We start from the raw sequence: 20285 nt of genomic DNA on the forward strand, positions 1-20285 counted from the left end.
CAGGGTCCTGGGATGGAGTCCTGCATTGGGCTCCCTGCTCAGGGGGAAGCCTGCTTCTCCTGCTGCCTCTGCCTGCCACACAAGCAGAGCTGGAAGTCTATGTTGCTGAGCCCCTGCATAACCTCTACACCAGACACTATGGTCACTTTGTTTATGAGCCCATTAAATAATATCAGGAATCAGGAAAGAGAAGGGGAGTCATAGAACAAGTGTTGTGTTCTGGTTGTGTTGTCTCTCTCTCAAATAAAGAAAATATTTTAAAAAAGTGAAATGATATAGAAGGATATATCTGAAGCACCAGCAACACCATCACAGTCTCTGAAGACTAGTTCTCGGAAGATGAGACCCAGCTGAAAGATGAGTAAGGTCAGTGACCACAGAGTAAGAAATCTGTTGCCTTCTCGCTCTCTTGTTCATGTGACAGGAGAACATGTGTGCCCTGGCATGCCCCGCTAGCCTGGAGGGAGCATGAGCTGTCAAGCTGATGTCCTCTCATCCTTCCCCAGTTTAAATCTCACGATTAATCATGATCTTCACCCCCTTGCATGCACCTTCAACTCCTTCGCCCACCTCCTATCAACACAAATTCTCGGCAAATCTACAACCTAGGTCAACCCTCACCTACTCCCCAGCTGCACCCAGGAAGCCGAAAGAGGCTGTAGACAGGAGGCCAGTGAAACGCTCTCCCACACGGACTCATTCAGCTTCCATTTAATGACAGTGAACCTCAGCAGGGCACTTGATGTTGTTGGTTACTAACTATACCATTTTTCCCTGGTCTAATCATTCTCTCTCTTATTTAACACATTCACCTCTCTCTTCAAACCCTCAACATCTCTTCAACTTCATTTCCAGCTGATGACCTTGCCTCCCCTATTGGCTGGAAAAAACAGGAGCAGTCAGAACAATTCCACATACTCCTACCACTGCATTTACCTACCTACCAGGACCGGGACTCCCGGTCTGTCCTCCCACCCAACAGCACCGGTGAAGTGCCCATGCTCTTACCTACAACGGATGCTTGCACGTAGGTACAGCCCCCGCTCACTCGCCGAAGGACATCTCTCCAGCAATTCTCTGGCTCTCTCCTCATCATCCAATTTTCAGTCTACTGGATTGTTCCCAACCACATCCAAACAAGCTGTAATTTCTCCTGCCTTAAGTTTTTCTGTTCCTCACAAGATATGGCACAAGGTCACAGCAACACTTTAGGGAGTGTTGAAGGAAATGTCTCCTTGACACTTGAAAGGAGATGTCTCTACTTGCTTTTCCAATTATTACTGTCCCATCTACTCTTAAACCTATTCTACTGCAGCTTTTGCCCTATCACTGCACTGAAACTGCTCTGTCGAGATGCCCACTGGTTTCCACTTGGATTGGCAGCATTTGACACAGTTGGTCACTCCCTCTTATTTGATGTACTTTCTTCAGTTGCTTCTAGAACATGGGTCTACACTCTTCTGGATTTCTCCTCTTTTGTTCTCTGTCTCTTTTTCTTGTTCTTCCTCTTGTCCTCACCTTTTGATGTCAGAGGGCCCCAGGGTTTGGTCTTTGGTCTTCTTCCCTTCTCTATTTATATTCCCTTTGTTGGTGACCTTGGCTTGAAATCCTTGGCATCATTCTTGGCAGCTCATTTTCTCTTGGTGGATGACTCAGAAATCTCTTGGCTTTACTTTAAAAATATATACAGAATCTGACCACCCCTAAGTCCTCCACTTGCTATTTTCATTGCTTTAATCATCATTATCTCTTACCTGGATCATTGTCACAGCGTCCTAACTTGTATTGTACTTAATACTTTTGTCCCTAGAGTCTATTTTCAACATAGCTCTCCAAAGACTCCCATTAAAATAGTGGTCCAATAAGGTCTTTGATTAAAACCCTCCAGTGGCTCATGATCTCACTCAGAGTAGAAGTCCACACAATGTCCTGAAAGTCTATTTGTGGCTTTAACTCAACACTTATCCCCAGTACTTTTTGCCTCCACTCATCCCACTCCAGCCTGGCTTTTCTCAATCATATAAAGAATGCTCTTACCTGTGTATTTCTCCCCTGTGCCTGACCCATTTTACTCCAGATATTGTATTGCTAACTTCTCACCACCTTCCTGACCTCCCCTTCCCTTCCAGTAGATCACTCCTTTCTCTGGACAATCTGTACCTGCATTATACTGTCTGCCTTCTCTTTCAGAGTGCTAGTTCCTCCAGAGTGGGATCTGTACCCCAAGATCCCACTCTTCTCTGTACCCCAGCACAGGGCTTGGCCAGCACCCATATACATGCAATTAGCATTTATCACATCAAACTTCTTAAGGAGGGTATTTTTTAAAGAAACTTTATAGGTACATGATGGAAAGTTGGCAAAAATTCGTTAAGACGAGAAGAAAGGATAAAAATCCTACATCCCCAGTATTGAAAAGGTCAGCATTTTTGTACCTGTTTCCATGCAAATTTTGGATGTTTGTTTGAAAGACTTCTTATTTAGTTAAGTGCATACTTACAGCATACTTCTGAACCCTGACCCTTAGCCTTATTATAATGAGCATAAATGTGGAAGTTTAATATTGTTTTAAATGTACACATTGTATTTCATCAAGTGAGTGAAAGAATGCTTCTCTACTATGGTTGAATATTTGGATAATTTCCATTCTTTTTAAACAGATTTTTTAAAGGGCTCCACTCAAGCTATTCCATAGAGATAGGCAAACTTCTTGACCATAATGTGTAAACTAGGGAGTTGCCAAATTTTCCACTTAATTTAATAGATGGCACTATCCCAGTCTCGCAGCATGAAAATATGGATTTAATTTGACACCAAATGAACCGCGGTAGAAGGTGCCCCCTTCTCCCAAACAAATGGAAGTTTTAGTCTAAGACTATACAGACCATTTTCAATAAAAAATTCCACATTTCTTTTAATAAATTTCCATCTGCCATCCAAAAATATCTCGGATGTTTGCAAAGGCACAGAATGCTTTACATGTTAAGAAAATATGCTTCCATGAGCCTTTTTTTCCCCTTCTACCAGGTCTTTCTATGCCAGAAGGAGTAAGTGACTTCTGACCTTTCCTTTTTGACACAAGGGTCATATTCATAAGTGATTCAGGCTCTTGGGGTAGCTGTTGACTGAAGTTCCTGCAGAAATACTGCTGACACACCTCAGTGCCCGAGGCTGTTGCATTTACAGGCCCGGGAGAGGAGTGAACTCAGTGCCATTTTTTTTTTTTCTTCTCTGTTACCCTTGGGTTCTATCCTATTACTGCTGTGAGCAGAAGTTCAATTTGAAGCGCAAATTTGATCTTGTATTGTGGTGCTTTTGTTTAATTTAACATTTCTACAGAAAGATGTAGTAAAAACCAAATATAAGATTTTCCTAAACACTGCCAAAAATGATTGATCAAATTAGCTAATGACCATTAAAACGTGAGTTACTAAATTGAACATATACAGATTGGTTTTACTACTAAATTGTCAGGTTGTATCCATGAGTGAAACATGGAAAAAGTTGTTCTGTTTCCTGTAAATGAGACATAAGTAATCTTTTATCTTCACTTTCAGGGTAACTGGTAAGAGCCGATAATTTAAGTTATGCCTGGAGTTGCAAGAAAGGCAATTCAACTTCAAACATTTTTGACGCAATATCCAAAACAACTGCAAAACTGAAGACATTAGGCAATGAAGGTTTTGCTCTATTTCCAAGTGACTTATCTCTATTTTCCTTTTTATCTCACTACATAATAGTAATAGCTATCACTTATTTAATACTTTCTATGTACCTATTGCCATGATAAGCGCTTTAAACCTAGATAATTTATACAACTCAATAGCAAAACAAAACAAAAAACTATCCAATTAAAAAATGCAATGAGGATCTGGATAGACAATTTTCCAAAAATGATACACAAAGAGCCAGCAAGTATGTGAAAAAGTACACAACACCAAGGAAGAAGCGCTCACTAACCATCAGGGGAACGCAAATCAAAACCACAATGAGATGTCTCCTTAAACCCACAGGGATAATAGGATGACTATTATCAAAAAGACAAGAAATAACAAGTGTTGGTGGGGCTGTGGAGAAAAGGGAGCCCTGTATGCTGTTGGTGGGAATATAAATTGGTGCAACTGCTATAGAAAACAGTATGAAGATTCCTCAAAATATTAAAAATAGAATTACCATATGATCCAGCAATTCTGGATATTTAGCTGATAGAAATAAAAACAGTAACTTGAAAAGATATATGCATCCCCATGTTCATTGCAGCATTATTTATAATAACCAAATGCAGAAACAACCTAAGTGTCTATCAATGGATGAATGGACAAAGACAATGTGACATATATACATACAATGGAACATTGCTTAGCCATAAAATAAGGAACTCCTGCCATTTGCAACAACATAGATGGACCTAGAGTGTATGATGCTAAGTGAAATAAGTCAGAAAGAGAAAGACAAATACTGTCTGATGTTACTTATATGAGGAATCTAACAACCAAACAAACAAATAAAGCCAAACAAACTCGTGGATATAGAGAATGCACTGATGGTTGCCAGAGGTGGGAGGTGGGAGACTGGGCAAAATGGGTGAAGGAGCTCAAAAGGTACAAACTTCCAGTTGTAAGTGACTATATATATTATTATATATATTCTAGCTATGGTGATGATACCTAATAATACTGCATTGCATATTTGCTATGACAGCAGATCTTAAAAGTTCTCATCACAAGAAAAAAAATTTAACTGTAGTGATGAATGTCAACCAGATTTATCGTGGTGATCATTATGACATATATACAAATACTGAATCATTGTGTTGTCTACCTAAAACTAATAAAGTGTTATATGTCAATTGTATCTCAATAAAAAATTAGACAATTTAATTTTCCTAATAACCCTGTGAGGTAGGATTTTACCCATTCTACAGATCAAAAAATTAAGACCAAGAATTTAACCTACTCCAAATCACATCGATAAAAATGCTAGAACTATTATTCAAATATAGGCCATGTAACTAGCCACAATGTTCTTACCTTTGCTTCTAACTCCACGTCACTCTTATCCATCCTTTTGTACTTTTTAAAAAAAATATGTCTTCATAGCACCTCATAACTTTTCCTTCCCTTGTATATTACTTCTCTCTTCCTTGTTACTTAAACTGACAATAACAGAGAACAAAAATACATTTTAACTGTGTTTTTTATTTGTTACTGAGTTTTATGTTTTATATTCTCAGTTTTAAGTGTGTAACTGAAATGTTTCAGCATACTTGTAGAACTGGAAACAATGTAGCTTTCCCCAACAGGCAGGTAAGACAAGCAGTCTAGAGAGGACAAGCAGGAGGAACACTGCCCTTACCCTAAATGGGATAATGCTTTACTGACGTGGTCCCCATGAGGACTAGGTCTTTGCTGTAGGTAACACTCTAGGATTATTTTCAAATGACTAATCTTCCCCTTTCCCTGCCAAGGCTGTGAAGCGCTCTTTCTCAGATTCACCGCGAGATCCCGGTGGTGTCCCTTGAGGTAAGGTTCATGAAAGTGTACCCTTTACCAACACATGTGGCCATGATAATTATCATGGGAATCTCGTCCACACTCAGCAGTTTATCAAAATTATCATTTACGTGTTTCCATCAGTTTATGGCTCCAGCAACTTCTGTTCCAGGAAAGAAGATCACAGCTATGATCTGGATTCCTCTGTTTCTTTAGATTTTCTTTTTCTTTTTCTTTTTCTTTTTTTTTTTTTTTTTTTTTTGCATGGTTGTATGCTCTGCAATCCCAGTTCTCTACTGGGTCTGCAAAAGTTGTTGCTTTTCAGTTTGTCCAGCTTTTTCTTGGAGGAAGGATGAGAACAATGACTCCCAGTTTCTTTTATGTTGGAACTAAAACCAAAGGCTTTCACTTAAATTTCAAAAAAGTATTTTAAAAATTGTATTCAACTGAACTTTTTGCAATTGAGATAGTGATTAATACAAGAAAAATTTATTTTCCATTCTTTGTTGTGTTTGAAGTGTTGGTAACACTCAGAAATCTATCACAAATCAATGAAGCCTCGAAGGAAGGTAGCATCTAAATCATCTGGAATTCACAGAGCCATTAAACAATTTCCATATTTTCTATTAAGAAAATACATGTAAAGCTCTCACTACAACAAATCTCTCATATTCTTGTGGTCTTGTGTGCTTCTGATGATAGAGGCATTTAGATTTATTTTATTGGAAACCATAGCACTGATTTCTCTTAGTTATCCCCACAGTGATATATCCAAGACATGCCTTTCTATCAACAATCCATTTTAGGTATATTTATTCTTTTCATTGCTGATGAAAAACAGCTGATTGTTATAATAAAATGGTGGTATCTGCTCATTTCCTGATTTTCCATATAGACAATTCCTGTTTAAGAATATAAGTTAGTAGGGAATCTCTAGTCTGAACTAAATTATGATCAACAATGAAGAGTTAAGTGGGAAGCAGAAGTTCTGGGAAATTTGCAGGAAAGTTGTTGTAAGCTTACCATGTTTTAAAGTCAGGATGGAGGGGCGCCTGGGTGGCTCAGTTGTTACGCGTCTGCCTTCAGCTCGGGTCATGATCCCAGGGTCCTGGGATCGAGCCCCACATAAGGTCCCCTGCTCAGCAGGAGGCCTGCTTCTCCCTCTCCCGCTCCCCCTGCTTGTGTTCCCTCTCTCGCTGTATCTCTCTGTCAAATAAATAAATAAAACCTTAAAAAAATAAAATAAAGTCAGGATGGAGAAGGTCTAAAGAAATAGATGTTTATATGGAACTAGAAAAAACAAAAACAAAAACAAAAAACTTTTTTAAAAGGTTTAGTGAAGGAGTGGGCCAGATTACACGGTATGATATCCAGAATGTGGTTGATGGCTAAAGAGAACTGAGATGCTCTAAAAGGTAAATGACCAACTTGGAAGATGGCCACCAGGATTGTGAAGGGTGCTGATGTCATTTTATGAGAAACATTTAAGGAACAGCGATTGTTTTGCCTACAGAAGAGAAACTCAGGCAACAAAAGAGGTATCTTCAAGTATTAAAGGACTGAGAGATGGTGATGTAAGAGAGAGCTATTCGTATGACTCCAAGTGGTAGCAAGAGGACCAACAGTGAGATGTTATAGGAAAGGTGAAGAACACCTTAATAGTCACAAAAGTTCAAAGGTAGAATAGGTTACATCTGGATTTAGTGACTGCTTCATCATAAGAGACATGAAAGTCAAGGCAAGTAATTTTATGTCTTATTTGTTTTGGAGTCACTTTAAAGCCCTCCTGAAAAAGTAAAGCAAAGTACTACCAAATTAAATATAATTTTGTCTTGGTGTCCCTAATGGCGAGTACATTGCCTAGAACATGGTGGGTGCTAAAATCACATTTGTTGAACCAATTCAGTTAACAGACAAATAACCACTTGGGTAACTGGAGCAAAGTTGCAGAGGGGATTCAACCATTGGAAGGATAGTTGGATTGAGGAACCCCAAATCCCTCGAATCAAACGATTCCCTGATGGTATCTATTTATACAAACATTCTTTAGTAATAAAATAACAGTGGCCACTCTGTATTTTTGTATAACAGTTTCAGACTTAACCAAGCTCTTTTACGGACATATCCTATTTTACCTCCATACTAGGTCTCTAAGGCGCAGAATGTGATGGCAGCAGCTGAGATCAGACCGTTTGGGTGTTTTGTCAGTGTTACATCTGATAAACAGCAGATGCAGGATGTGGACTAGGGTTTGGTTTAAAGGATATTCAGCTGCTTCTTTATCAGGTAAAATAATTCCAGTTTCATCAGCCCTCATCAAGGGTCCTAGCTTTAAATCTCTTTCACAGCTACCTTAAAGAGCATAATTAGTCAACTATGGAGAGTAGAAATAATAGTTTTGAGACTTTTCCTATCAGTTACACTGATTATTGATTTTGCCGGACTATAATGTTTGTCATGGGGTTACATACTTTCCATGGACATGGCATTCTGAATAATTAAAAGTTACTCAAACTATTATATGCGGAACCCTTAAAATATGTTTTAATTGTCATTGTGGGGGAGGTTCAGCAGGAATGAAAATTCTGAATACATTTTTAACATTTTAAGTATGTAGATTCCAGCATATATTACATAGATTTATCTCTACCTCTACAGATAGATAGATCTATATCATCTATATAGAGATTAATATATAATATGCAGATATCTTTATATAGAGAGAGAAATACAGATAGTCTCAGATACCTGAGGGTAGAGAGACAAAGTGTCAGAGTAAGTCCAACATAGGCTACATTAATCTATCATTTTGCTGACATGGAAAACACTGACAGCGCTCAGACTTGGTTATTTCCAAAGCATTATATTTATAATCTAGCCTCTATCTACATATGTATCCTTTGCATAAATAATTTGCCCAAGGGTCTGGCATGGACCCTTGAAGCCCATTTGAGGAGCCACGAAAAGCAAGGGTATTTCCATTTCTCACCATACTTCTCACAGCAACTGGTTCAGAGATACACTGGAGATATTACAGAGCATAATTAACTGACTGCAAAATTGCTTCCAGATAAACTTTATGGGAAACATGTGAGAAGAAAGTAATTCTTTGTTTAGAAGAGGCCTATGCAGTCCAAGACAGTCCCCTGATTGAAATGTCTATGAATCAATAGCTCCAAATTCAAATTTACCTTTCCTTCCCCTGCTAGAATGGATGTAGTCTTCAGCAAGGAAGAAATTTAAAGTTTGCATTTTATCTGTGTCTGCTGATCAGGTTAAGGTGACCTAAGTATCAGCCAATGTACGCAATGTCCTTTCCAGCCCTTAGTTTTCATCTCTGTAAACAACTCTGCTATTTGAAGTTTCTATGGATGGTTGGAAGTGGGGACTTAGAAACAGAAGCCACAGAGGTTTTAAGTGAGTAAACTCTGATTGCTTCATAAAATGTAGACTCAGTAGCAGGAAACAAAAACCTAGCTTTGTGGCAAGATCACACTGATGGTGCTGAACTTTGGAGCTTACAGCATAATTTAATTTAATACAGTAATGAGAAATGTCAGATTTAAAAAAAAAATTATGTACTGGACAAAAAAGAACCTTTTAAATACAGAAAGTTGCTTATTAGATACTCCTTTTGGTTAAATCCAAAATACAGATTGGCCTAAAGAATATAGAGCTAGGGTTTGGGGCCATAATATTCTATTTGATAGATTTGATTAATAAATGCTACTTAGAGGCAGACTCAAAACATCCTAACTTTGAGAAGTGCCCCGTCAGATGAACAAAAGGCCTTCAAAGGTTTTAAACTCACTGGTGAGGATTTTGTACAGACTCACCCAAAACACTGCTTTAATCCTGGGGTTTTTTGGGGGGGGTGTTTTGTTTTTGTTTTTTTTTTGAGCTAATAAAATAAAAATCCTTTCTGTGCTCTAAGGCACAGATCAAATCCCAAGGATTAAGATTTAAATGAGTGAGCAATCAAAGCAGGCGTTCTGACAGAGGTTTAAGATGGTAAAGGAGCTGGACACATTAGTACTGAAATAGACTGGATATGAGCTTTAAAAAAACTAATACTTGATTTTCCTCCAAAATAATAATGGTTCTGACTCATAAAGCTATATAAATGTCTGTGAGAATAAAGTGATCACTGGGACAACCAAGAGACACATATTCAAATTTTAGTGTGTAAACATAATGTCAACTTCACCCTTGGTTTACTTTCACACATTTTACTGTGAGTACGATTAGCAGAATACAGTAAAACTTCAGTAAACTGGCATGTACCAGGGCACTGGAACTGGAAAATTGAATTCCACAGCTAATGTAAACCTCATTGACTAAGATGTTTGAGTTTTTGTTTGTTTGTTTTTTAAATAATGAACACTGCATTTTTTAGATTAGCTTATTTTTCAGCCTTAGAAGAATGTAATATTGATGGATGATGATGACGATCCTCATTATTCTTAGATAAGACATAATGTCATCTTTACTTTTTATGATCCAGAAATGTAATTTTGGATGTATATAACATAGAATATTGGTTTTTTGTTTTATCTAAGGTATTTCCCTAGATAGCCTTTGAAAACCAAATTTTTTATATCAGTTTGTTTTCTTGCTATTTTCCAAAGTAGAACTTAGTAATTTAAAAGTTCTGGTTAGTTGGCTTCCAATTAGTCAAAGGTCTCCTATATGATCCTCTGGAACTGATAAAGATATAATAAATCAGTAACATAAACAAAGTAATTAGGAACTTTATCAGAGATAGTTTCATTTCAAATGACCTAAAGCTAACCTTGAGTTGAATCCTTCTGTACTTATCAGGTATGAATTTAGATTAGGTACAAAGTAAATCCTGAAAGTTTTATTCCATTGTTGCTAGGTTTTAAAAATGAAGAGGGAGTATGGAATAAAAATCAAATATTTGTTAGCCTCTATGAAAAGTGATATGCATAAAAGTCAAATTTCAGAAAAAGGGAGGATTTTATGTTTCTAGTATTACAATCCTAGAATATGTAAGACAACAGAGATCTAAAATGCTATTTTATATTGCCAGTGATGTCAGACTGAAAACAGGGTGGACAAGAAGGCTGAGGCTCTCTATAGTTTTCTAACAAAAGCAACATGGCTGCCTTAACATGAGTGTGTATCAGGGGAGCTGGAAGCATAGCATTTGAAATGGACCTCTTCCTATCTGCCTATTTACCTTTGTTCAGGAAGAGCTCTCTGAGCTTTTTGGAGGGAGAACAATGTCTCTCCCCATTTCAACCCATATGGAGCTAACTTTCCACGGGGCCTCTAGGGATGAAGATATAACTAGGCTGTGCCAATTACAGCATCACAGTTTGTGTTGCAAGCAATGAATGAGGAAAAGAAGGATAAGTGTGTATAACATGAGCTTGTGATTACTGAAGAATTTTTAGGCGCTTCTTTTCCACCAGCTTCTGTGGAGTTGGATTTAGCGTCATGTGGGTAACTATCCATTTGGTCTGTCTGGTTTTCCTTAGCATTACTGCTAGAAAAGAAATTCTGAAATCAAGAATCTTGGACTGCAAAAAGGAGGTTCTTTCCCGATGCTTTGAGTAGAGGTTGAGAGCAATCTAGGAGGGTTGGTGTTTACTTTGCCCTTCCCTTCACCCTGGGTGGTCGGGTCCACCAAGAGGGAAAAAGAAATAGGTAGTCAAAAGTACAGCAAAGCAAACTAGCAAAGAACTAATGACTTCAGAAGTCTTCACTAGAAGAGCCATAAAAAGACATCCACTGTGTTAGCACTGTACTTGAGGTGTTGACCAATAAAGCATCACATGAAAAAATAAAGAAATGTTTGGAAAGAGAGCAACAAAACTGACATTTCTCCTGAGCCACAATTGTCTACATAGAAAATCCAAATGCCCAAATTATTAAACTGGTAAGTCAGTAAGATGGCTGAATATAAATTCAGTACACAAAATTCAATAGCATTCCTATACACCAACAATTAGAAATGTGTAACTTTAAAATGTCATTCACAGTAACAATGAAAACTATAAAATATGTAGCATCTAGCCAAAGATATGCTAAGACCTTTGCAAAAAGAAAATATACATAAAAATATATATATATAAACTTTGTTAAAAGACATAAAATAAAATCTAAATAACTAGAGAGACATGACATATATACAGAGACTGGAAAATGCAAAATCATGAAGATATATTGATTCTTGACAAATTAATCTATAAATTCAAAGGAATTACAACGAAAATGCCTGCATAGTTCCTCATGACAATGGCAAAGGGATTCTGAAACTGTTGTGGAAAAGTAGATGATCAATTACAGCCAAAACACTCCTAAAGAAGATCAATGTGAACATACTCCTAAAGAAGTTCAGTGTGGGTAGCTTGCCTTCTCAGCTACCAGGAGTTATTATGGAGCTATAATAATGATGCCAGTGTGCTGTGGGACCAGACACAGACTAATAGAACAATGGAATAGAAGAGGGAACATATAAGAGATGGTGCTGGAACAATTGATTATTCATATGTACAAAAATAATGTTGTGTTCCTTACCTTTTATCATATATGAAAATAAAGTCCACATCAGTTAAGAACCTATAGTTGAAATGCAACATATTTAAACTTTTAGAAGAAAATTCAGATCTAGAGTAGAAAAGGATCTGTTTAATAATTATAGAAAAATTTATCATCATTAAAAAAACTGGATAAATTTGACTACTTTGGAATTCAAAACTATCTGTATAAAAACATCATAAAACCATTAAAACTAACGCAGATAGGGAGAAGATATTTACAATGCTAATAATCATAAGCAAATCATGTCTGGATATACTAAAAATTCTTAAAATTTGTATGAAAGAAAAGTAATAGATAGATAAAGGATATGAATCGGTAGGTTAATAAAAACAAAAGCTAAAATCACCCAAGTATGAAAAAATGTTCAGTCTAACTAATAAACAAGAAAACCCGTATTTTTTAAACTAACTTTATTTATTTATTTATTTACTTACTTACTTACTTATTTTGAGAGAGAGAGTGCGAGGGGGGAGGGAGAGAATCTCAAGCCAGCTCCACACCCAGCATGGAGCCCAAAGTGGGGCTCCATCCCATGATCCTGAGATCATGACCTGAGCCAAAACCAGGAGTCAGAGGCTTAACTAACTGAGCCACCCAGCTGCCCCAAGAAAACTCAAATTAAAAAAAAAAAAAAAATGGCAATCAGCACAGGACTTTTGACCTATTGCATTTCAACTGGACCAGTTCATCCTTCCTTAGGCAACAGCCCCGAGACATCACAATATTGACTCAGAACTTGGTGCAGATCCCTAATCAATGTAGCGCACTACAGCCCACAAAACATGGGCTCAAGCAATCCTCCTGCCTCAGCCTCCCAACTCACTGAGACTATGGGCAGAAAGCACCTGGAAAAATGCAAAATTACGGAGATGGTGAAAAGCTCAGTAGTTTCCAAGGGTCGAGGTGAAGAGATGGAGCAAAGAGGATTTTAAGGGCAGTGAAAATACTCTGCCTGACACTTTAATGATGGATACATGCCATTACACATTTGTCCAAACCCACAGCATGTACAGAGTGAACATTAATGTAAGCTATGAAATTTAGGTGATAAATGGTGTGTCAGTGTAGGTTCACTGATTGTAACACATGTACCATTCTGGTGGGAGATGTTGATAATGAGGGAGGCGATGCATGTAGAGGCAAAGGGATATATGAGAAATATCATCCTTTCTCCCAGTTTCCCTGTGAACTGAAAGCTGCTCTTAAAAAAATCACCTAAGGGGGGTGGGGGGATGGGTTAGCCTGGTGATGGGTATTAAAGAGGGCACATTCTTTGTGGAGCACTGGGTGTTATGCACAAACAATGAATCATGGAACACTACATCAAAAACGAATGATGTAATGTATGGCGATTAACATAACAATAACAAATTATTAAAAAAAAAACTAAAAAAAATCAACAATAAAGAACCCAGTGCTAAACTAATAAGTAAAGATAATAAATTTCCTTATAAAATACTAGAAACATGTTCTAAATGCCTAAATATATTATCAGATATATTAATGAATTTTAAAATTGTAACTTTTTTGAGCTTAATATTTTTAAAGAAAACATTAAATATTTTTTAAAGATTTATTTATTTATTTTGGAGAGAGAGAGTGAGCGAGTATCTGCCCGCATGCAGGAGTTGGGAGTGGGGCAGAGGGAGAGAATCCTCAAGCGGACTCTACACTGAGCACAGAGCCCAACTCAGGGCTTCATCTCATGACCCTGAGATTATGACCCGAGCCGAAACCAAGACTCAGACCCTCAACCGACTGAGCTATCCAGACGTCCCAACATTAAATATTTTTTTTAAAAACATGATACTGCTTCACACCAATCACACTGACAAAACTTAGTTAAGTCTGTTAACAACAAGGTTGAGAAAGACAATGAAAAGCAAGAACTCACCCATCTCTGATGGGAGTACAATTTGGAAAGTAAACAAATACCCAATAAACATGAAGAAGAATGCAGTGTGTGGGTCCCCATTTCCACTGCTAGAAATTTACCATAACGAAACACTCACACATTTTCAGGAGGAGACACCTACAGAAAAAGACAATTACAGAACTATTTGTGAAAAAAGTAAAGAAATGGCCACACCACAACAGAGCGCCACCGAATACCTTAGGAACCAGGAAGAAGAAAATAAATATTGGGGAGGCAAATAACAATGTTTAAGGCAAAATGTGTTCACAAGAGTTATTTTATATATTTGTGTGTTTATTATTTTATTGAAATGATATTCTGAATGGTCCTTCCACCCAACCTTGCATTTTTAAGATTTGTCTATGTTTATACATGAAAATGTAGCTCCTTTCTTTTAATTGTTCGTGTTATTCCATAAAGTAACAGCAGTGAATTTTGACTTTTTTAGCGATTCCTTATTTTGTACCTTAAAAATCATGGAATTAGAAAATAATGGAAAGGTAATAATGATCACAACAACAAGGCTGCCATTCATTAAGTCTTTACTACATGCCCAAAATTGTGCTAAGCACTCTAATGACGTCCTTTCATTTAATCCTCATGACCCCACTACACATATTTATCAGTTTCACTTCACAGATGACAATGTGAGCCTTACAGCATTAAGACACTTGACAAAGGTCACACATTTAACACATTAAGGAGCCCAAGCTTGAGCAGTTCTAACATTGCAGGACATGCACTGCTAACTCCCATCTTGGGAGTGCATTTCCCTGCTTAATTAAGAGCAGGATATTTTCTATAAGCTTGTAGGTTATTTTGAAAGACTTCCAGGAAATGGCAATCTCAAAGATAAACAAAATCTGTATTTTAGAACCAACATGATTTTTATACTTTGACGATTCATTAACTCCCCTTTCCTACTGATTCTTCTCAGCATATTTGAGATAATCTGTTATGCTGAACAGGCAACTTCTGTGCTTCCTCATTTTATCTCAGCCCAGGCAAGCACTATTAATAGAAGTTTAGAGAAAGGAGTTTGATTTAAAATGCATCTAAATGCTGATCGGGAATTCCATAGGTTGCATGTTAAGAATCTCTGCTGGCAAACTAAACACTTGAAAGGACTTCCCATCATCAGGTATGAAAGTGGCTTGTCTTCACATCGTGGCCCGTCCCTGGAGCCTCTTTCATGGTCTGTGTTCTGCTTCGCATTGGATATCTTTGGGATTTCATCTATTCCCATGTGATTCCCTCTGTTTAGGATGTCGGCAACTAGCGGCCATGCTAAACTCCACCACCCATGACTCTAGCCATGGTAGATTGGACCAGGGTAGCATTCAGCTTCAAGCATAACTCATCAGACTGGACTCCCCTGAATTTAGAATTTAGAAGAGAGAGTCACAGAGTCTGGCAGGTATGAGCAGTTGAGCCACTGTAATAGAAACAATCTAGGAAGAAGGCCCCCAGATTCACACTACCAAGGTCACAGATCCAATCTGGGTTCAGTGCTTTCACAGGCTTTGAGTCAGTTTCCCCCATGCTTTTAATCTAAGTGAAACAATTGCTACCCCTTCTTTTCTATCCCTCACCTGTCTCCAAAAAATACCAGACAACCATTACAAACATTTTCATATATATTAGCTTCACTGACCTTTACAAGTCAAGGAGGTGGGAATGATGGGAGGGATTTGCCCCATTATCTAGAAGAGGTCACTGAGGTTGGAGAGGTACCCTCTTCACACAGCAGAAGCAGCAATCGGGTTCAACATTCACTGTGGACAATCTGCAACCAGAATGTCAGCCATTCCTACCGATAATCAAGCTTAACTCTCCCCAGAATGATTGGTGATCTGCCAGCAGTGCTTTAGCAAAGATCTATGTTTCAGGGCACTTTTCTTTTGGACTCTTAAATGATTCTTCTGCCAAATGTCAAGACACTCTCCTTGCTTTAACAATAAATGTTTAGTAGTTAACAGATTTTATTATTATTGTATAAGCTTCTCCCCTCTCTTTTCAAATCAAGGGGGAAGCCTCACCCTTCCTTCTAACCCTTTCTGCCAAGGCTAGTATTTACCTTTCATGACTGTCCTTGGAAAACCAAATTGGGTACAGGAGAGAGAAGGGACCTCCCTGATGCCGCTTGCTACTCTTGGAAGGGAAGCAGGGTCAGTAGGAATCGGTTCTGTAGTAAAAGGTTCTAGATACCCAGTAGGACCTAAATATCAAAAGAGCAGAACTTTTTTTTCTTTTGTCCAATTCTATACTCTTAGCCCCTAGAATATTACCTGGCCCATAACAGGTATCAATAAATATTAAGCGACCAAATAACTGAATTCTAAGCATTGCTGAACCAAACCAAAGCAGAATGAAACTTGCAAGAGGTCAGGAATAGAACACTCATTCTGTTACTAGATATGTCCGCTGTTTTAAGCAAGTAATTAAACCTCATTGAGCCCCAACAGACAAATGGAAAAAATGCCACCTAATTAACAGGGACATTGCGAGTATTAAATAAAATATGGGACTGTGCCTAGTATATGTTCAATAAATATGTGTTGAATGAATGTATAAATGTATGCACACAGAAATCAATCACCCTTTATTAACTCAATTTAACCAGTAGCACCAAATATTTATTTCATAATAACAAAGATGCAGAAGAGAAACCTGACCTTAATTATAAATGGCTATGGACAGAGCTCTTCACTATGCCCCAGTGGCTTTCACAATAAAATGCAAAGTCCTTAGACTTTCATGATCTGGTTTTCGTAGTCCCTGACTGATAGCCTACACTGAGCAGCACCAAACTACTCACAGGTACCCAAGCCATACTATGCTGTCTCATGTTTCTCTCCTTAAAATAACTCTCTACACTTCTTTCTCAGGTGTCTGCTTTTTAAAGGATAAACTTGCATGCCACCTCCTCCAGAAAGCCCCCTCAGACTGCGCCGTCCAGGCTGGATTACATCTCATCTTTCCTGTATATATGGAGCCCTTACTTCCATCATTATGTTTGCTAACTATGAAAGAGAGAGAGAGAGTGGTGGGGGAACTATTCATTCTTAGAATACTGTACTAAAATCAAATATCTTCTTGCCTGTTTCCGCCATAAGACTGGGAGTCTTTTTGAGCCAAAAGACCACACACTATTCAACCGTGATTCTAAAGATTCACTGTGTGTCAGAGAATGGTAGGTAGGTGCTTCATTAAATTTACTGCAAGATGAAAAAAACACAATGTTTCTCTTTAACTAAGGAAAATTATAGACCAAGCAACAGACTAGATGTTAGATATACAGATACGAACAGATATATGTCCATTAAGTTCATGGAGTTTATAATCTAATAGGGAACATAAATGATAAACATATACTGAATGCGAGTTATTTTGAAAGGAAAGGGATGGGGTGCTGTCAACAGATCACCAAGGAAATTAACTTAGTCTATGGGGGTGATTCTCCAATTTTACAGCTCATAAGAATCACCAGGAATGTTTGCTCCATATGCAGATGCCTAGCCCCCACCTTCTAATTCAGTTGTTCTGGAGAAAATCTCTGAAAACTAAATTTAACACCTCCTCCCGCCCCCAATGCCAATATAAGTGATCTGAAAAATACACTAAAGAAACATTAACATAGGGTCCAGGATTTCCTCTCCGAGGAAGGTAATTTTCATTTGAGATTTAAGTGGAGAGTATGATTTAGCCAAGCTGGTGAGGACAAGGAATCAATCTGGAGTTTCTGGCCCAGGAGAATTATGTGGAGACCTAAAAAAGAGAGGGAAAGAGAAAATAATGTCCCTAACAGGAAGCTTGAATGATAAATGAAGGGCTGGAGAAGGATGAATGGGTCAGGTGAAAGGCCTGAGTGGCCATGTTTAGAATATGGAACATTAACCTAAAGGCAATGGGAGATCACAGAACGGCTTTAGGCTTGACCACCTCTCAGTGACTCAGCTACTCCATCCGCAATCACACCTATATCATACTCTGTAAGGCTTAAATGGGAGAAAGGCCTGACAGAGTAAGCATTTAGAAAGTGTTCTATATTTTCATGATGGCAAGGTTTGTATTTGGATTGTTTTAAAATCTCAGGTAGAGCTGAGGATGGAGTTCAAATGAAATGAGATGCCGAACAAATTATAGAGCCAAGCAACTTGGTGAGTCTGGGGAAGGCAGGGGCATGAGGCAGTAGCACAAATGCCAAGAAAATAAGCATTACTTAGAGAAACAGAAGGTCTCCTAGGAGGAACAGAAGTTTCTCAGACTACAGATACATGACAGCGAGACAGGACCCAAAATGATTTACGACTGAAACTGGCATAGTAGGCACTTCTTAATTAGCAGAATTAGAAGGTCTTAAAGCTGGCTTTGCAAGAAGAGTGTAATTCCTGTCTTTGAAACTACAACCCATTAAGTCAGAAGGAGATGGCTCAGCAAGATGTGACCTTAAGTCTAGATCTGACTCTCAGGTTGAGTTAAGCCATCATAATGTTGGCCGATCCTTGAATACGTTCTAAGATTTCTCATCATCACTTCGCCTCAGGTGGATCTCAAGAGAATGCACCTTAGAATTACCAGGGATTCACATCTCCTCACTTGTCATTCTGGTCCTTCTACCTTGTACGTGCTCAGCTTACAGACCAAGTGAGTAGTAGCAGGTCCAAACAAGCAGCATTCAGCCTTTGGCAGCTCTTACCTAAGAGCATCTTAAAACACTTCCAGGTGGCGCCCCGAGATGCTTAGCTTGGAGAAAGCTGGCCTACTTGCATGGACTTTGTACATCAGAAGGAAATGGGTGATATATTCCATGTTTTCTGTCTTCAATTATATCAGGGTTTATTCACCATGGCTATAACCTAGAGAAGTTTGGTTTTATTTTTGAGATGACGAAGTTGCAGCCATAAGAGAATCTAGGGATTCCAGATAAGAATGAGAATCCAGAGGCTCTCATTTTATAATTAGGGAGACTGGTCCAAGAATCTATTTTCGAAAGCTGGCCGGGTGATTCTAGTATCCAGCCAGGTTATAACCACCGAATTATGTAAAGTTTGCTTAAGTCTCTCTTGCTTGCAAGTACAGAAATGCACTCGAAGCACGCAAACTTGGATTCTCAAAGTGCTGAAGCAGGTGACATTCATGAGGAAAACAGACGTGGTCTGGGGACGCTACGAAAAACCGGAGAGTACCAGACCCATGCAGAGGAGTCATCGCATACTCAGCGACAGCCAATTGTTAGGATGTGGAAATGCTGGTCCCCTGTTGTCAGGGCTTCTCATTTTACAAAAAAAGCTAAAATTCTGGATGTTTGTGTTAATGCAAAAATCCCGACACTTAAATGGTGACAAAGAATTTTTAAAACATCTTATGGGCCTTATCACAAAGTCCCAATTCCAGAGATCCTCAGACAGCCCACCTGGCATCTGGTGTCCAGCCCTGGTCTTATAATTATGACCAACAGGTAATGTCTTATAATAAATGGCTACCACTCCTCTTGGGAACTAGATGGGCAAGTAGTTTTCAGGACAAATATGAGAGAACTTAAATTACCCAAGTATAACCATTTCAAAGCGGCAGGAAAACAGAATGGAGAAACTAGTCTGGTGCATTTCCCAAACCAGAGAAACAGAGTTCTGTGAGTGAAAGTTACAGGAAAGGAGATGTTGACTCACTGGAATTCTCCACAAATAGAATAGCCTTCCTCATGAGGTCTGGTGAATTTGTAGTCACTGCACCATCCAAGCAGTGGGTGAAAGATCACCTAATGGAAATGTGCCCATATGTGTGCACCTAGTAGCAGGTAACGCCTCTCCGACCCTAATATCCTATGACTGTATGTCCACTATGCCGGGTTTTTAAATTATGAATATTCCTGACTCCCCATTCTGTTGAACTGAATGTCTCCTAAAAGAATGTACAGATTACTTCTCTAATCACACAAGACTGTTAGCAGAGGTAATCATGAATAAAGAAGCTCATAGGAATATGTTCTGATATATGCAGGAGAAAACTTGTTTTTAGGGTAGCTGCCTTCGCATTTTATCATATGTTAGTTTTTCCTTAACACCTCTTTCTAAGTCCTGATAATTCCCATCCTCAGAGGAGATCACCAATCTTCCTTTTAACAGAGAATCTGTGTCTCAAAGCCAGGCCTTCCAACAGAATGCACAGGGAAGAAGAATCACCCCTGACCAGTCTGTGAGGTTATAGGTCAGGATGGAAGGGAGCTCTCCCTGCAAATAAAAAGATGACCAAAAGCTCTTTGTAATAAAAAGAATGATTTCCAGACCCCATGAGCATTAAGCCAG

Source organism: Eumetopias jubatus, unplaced genomic scaffold (genome assembly GCF_037043125.1).
Source record: "Eumetopias jubatus isolate StellerSeaLion01/CBP00866 unplaced genomic scaffold, mEumJub1_p1.0 scaffold_13, whole genome shotgun sequence".
Classification (NCBI taxonomy): Eukaryota; Metazoa; Chordata; class Mammalia; order Carnivora; family Otariidae; genus Eumetopias; species Eumetopias jubatus.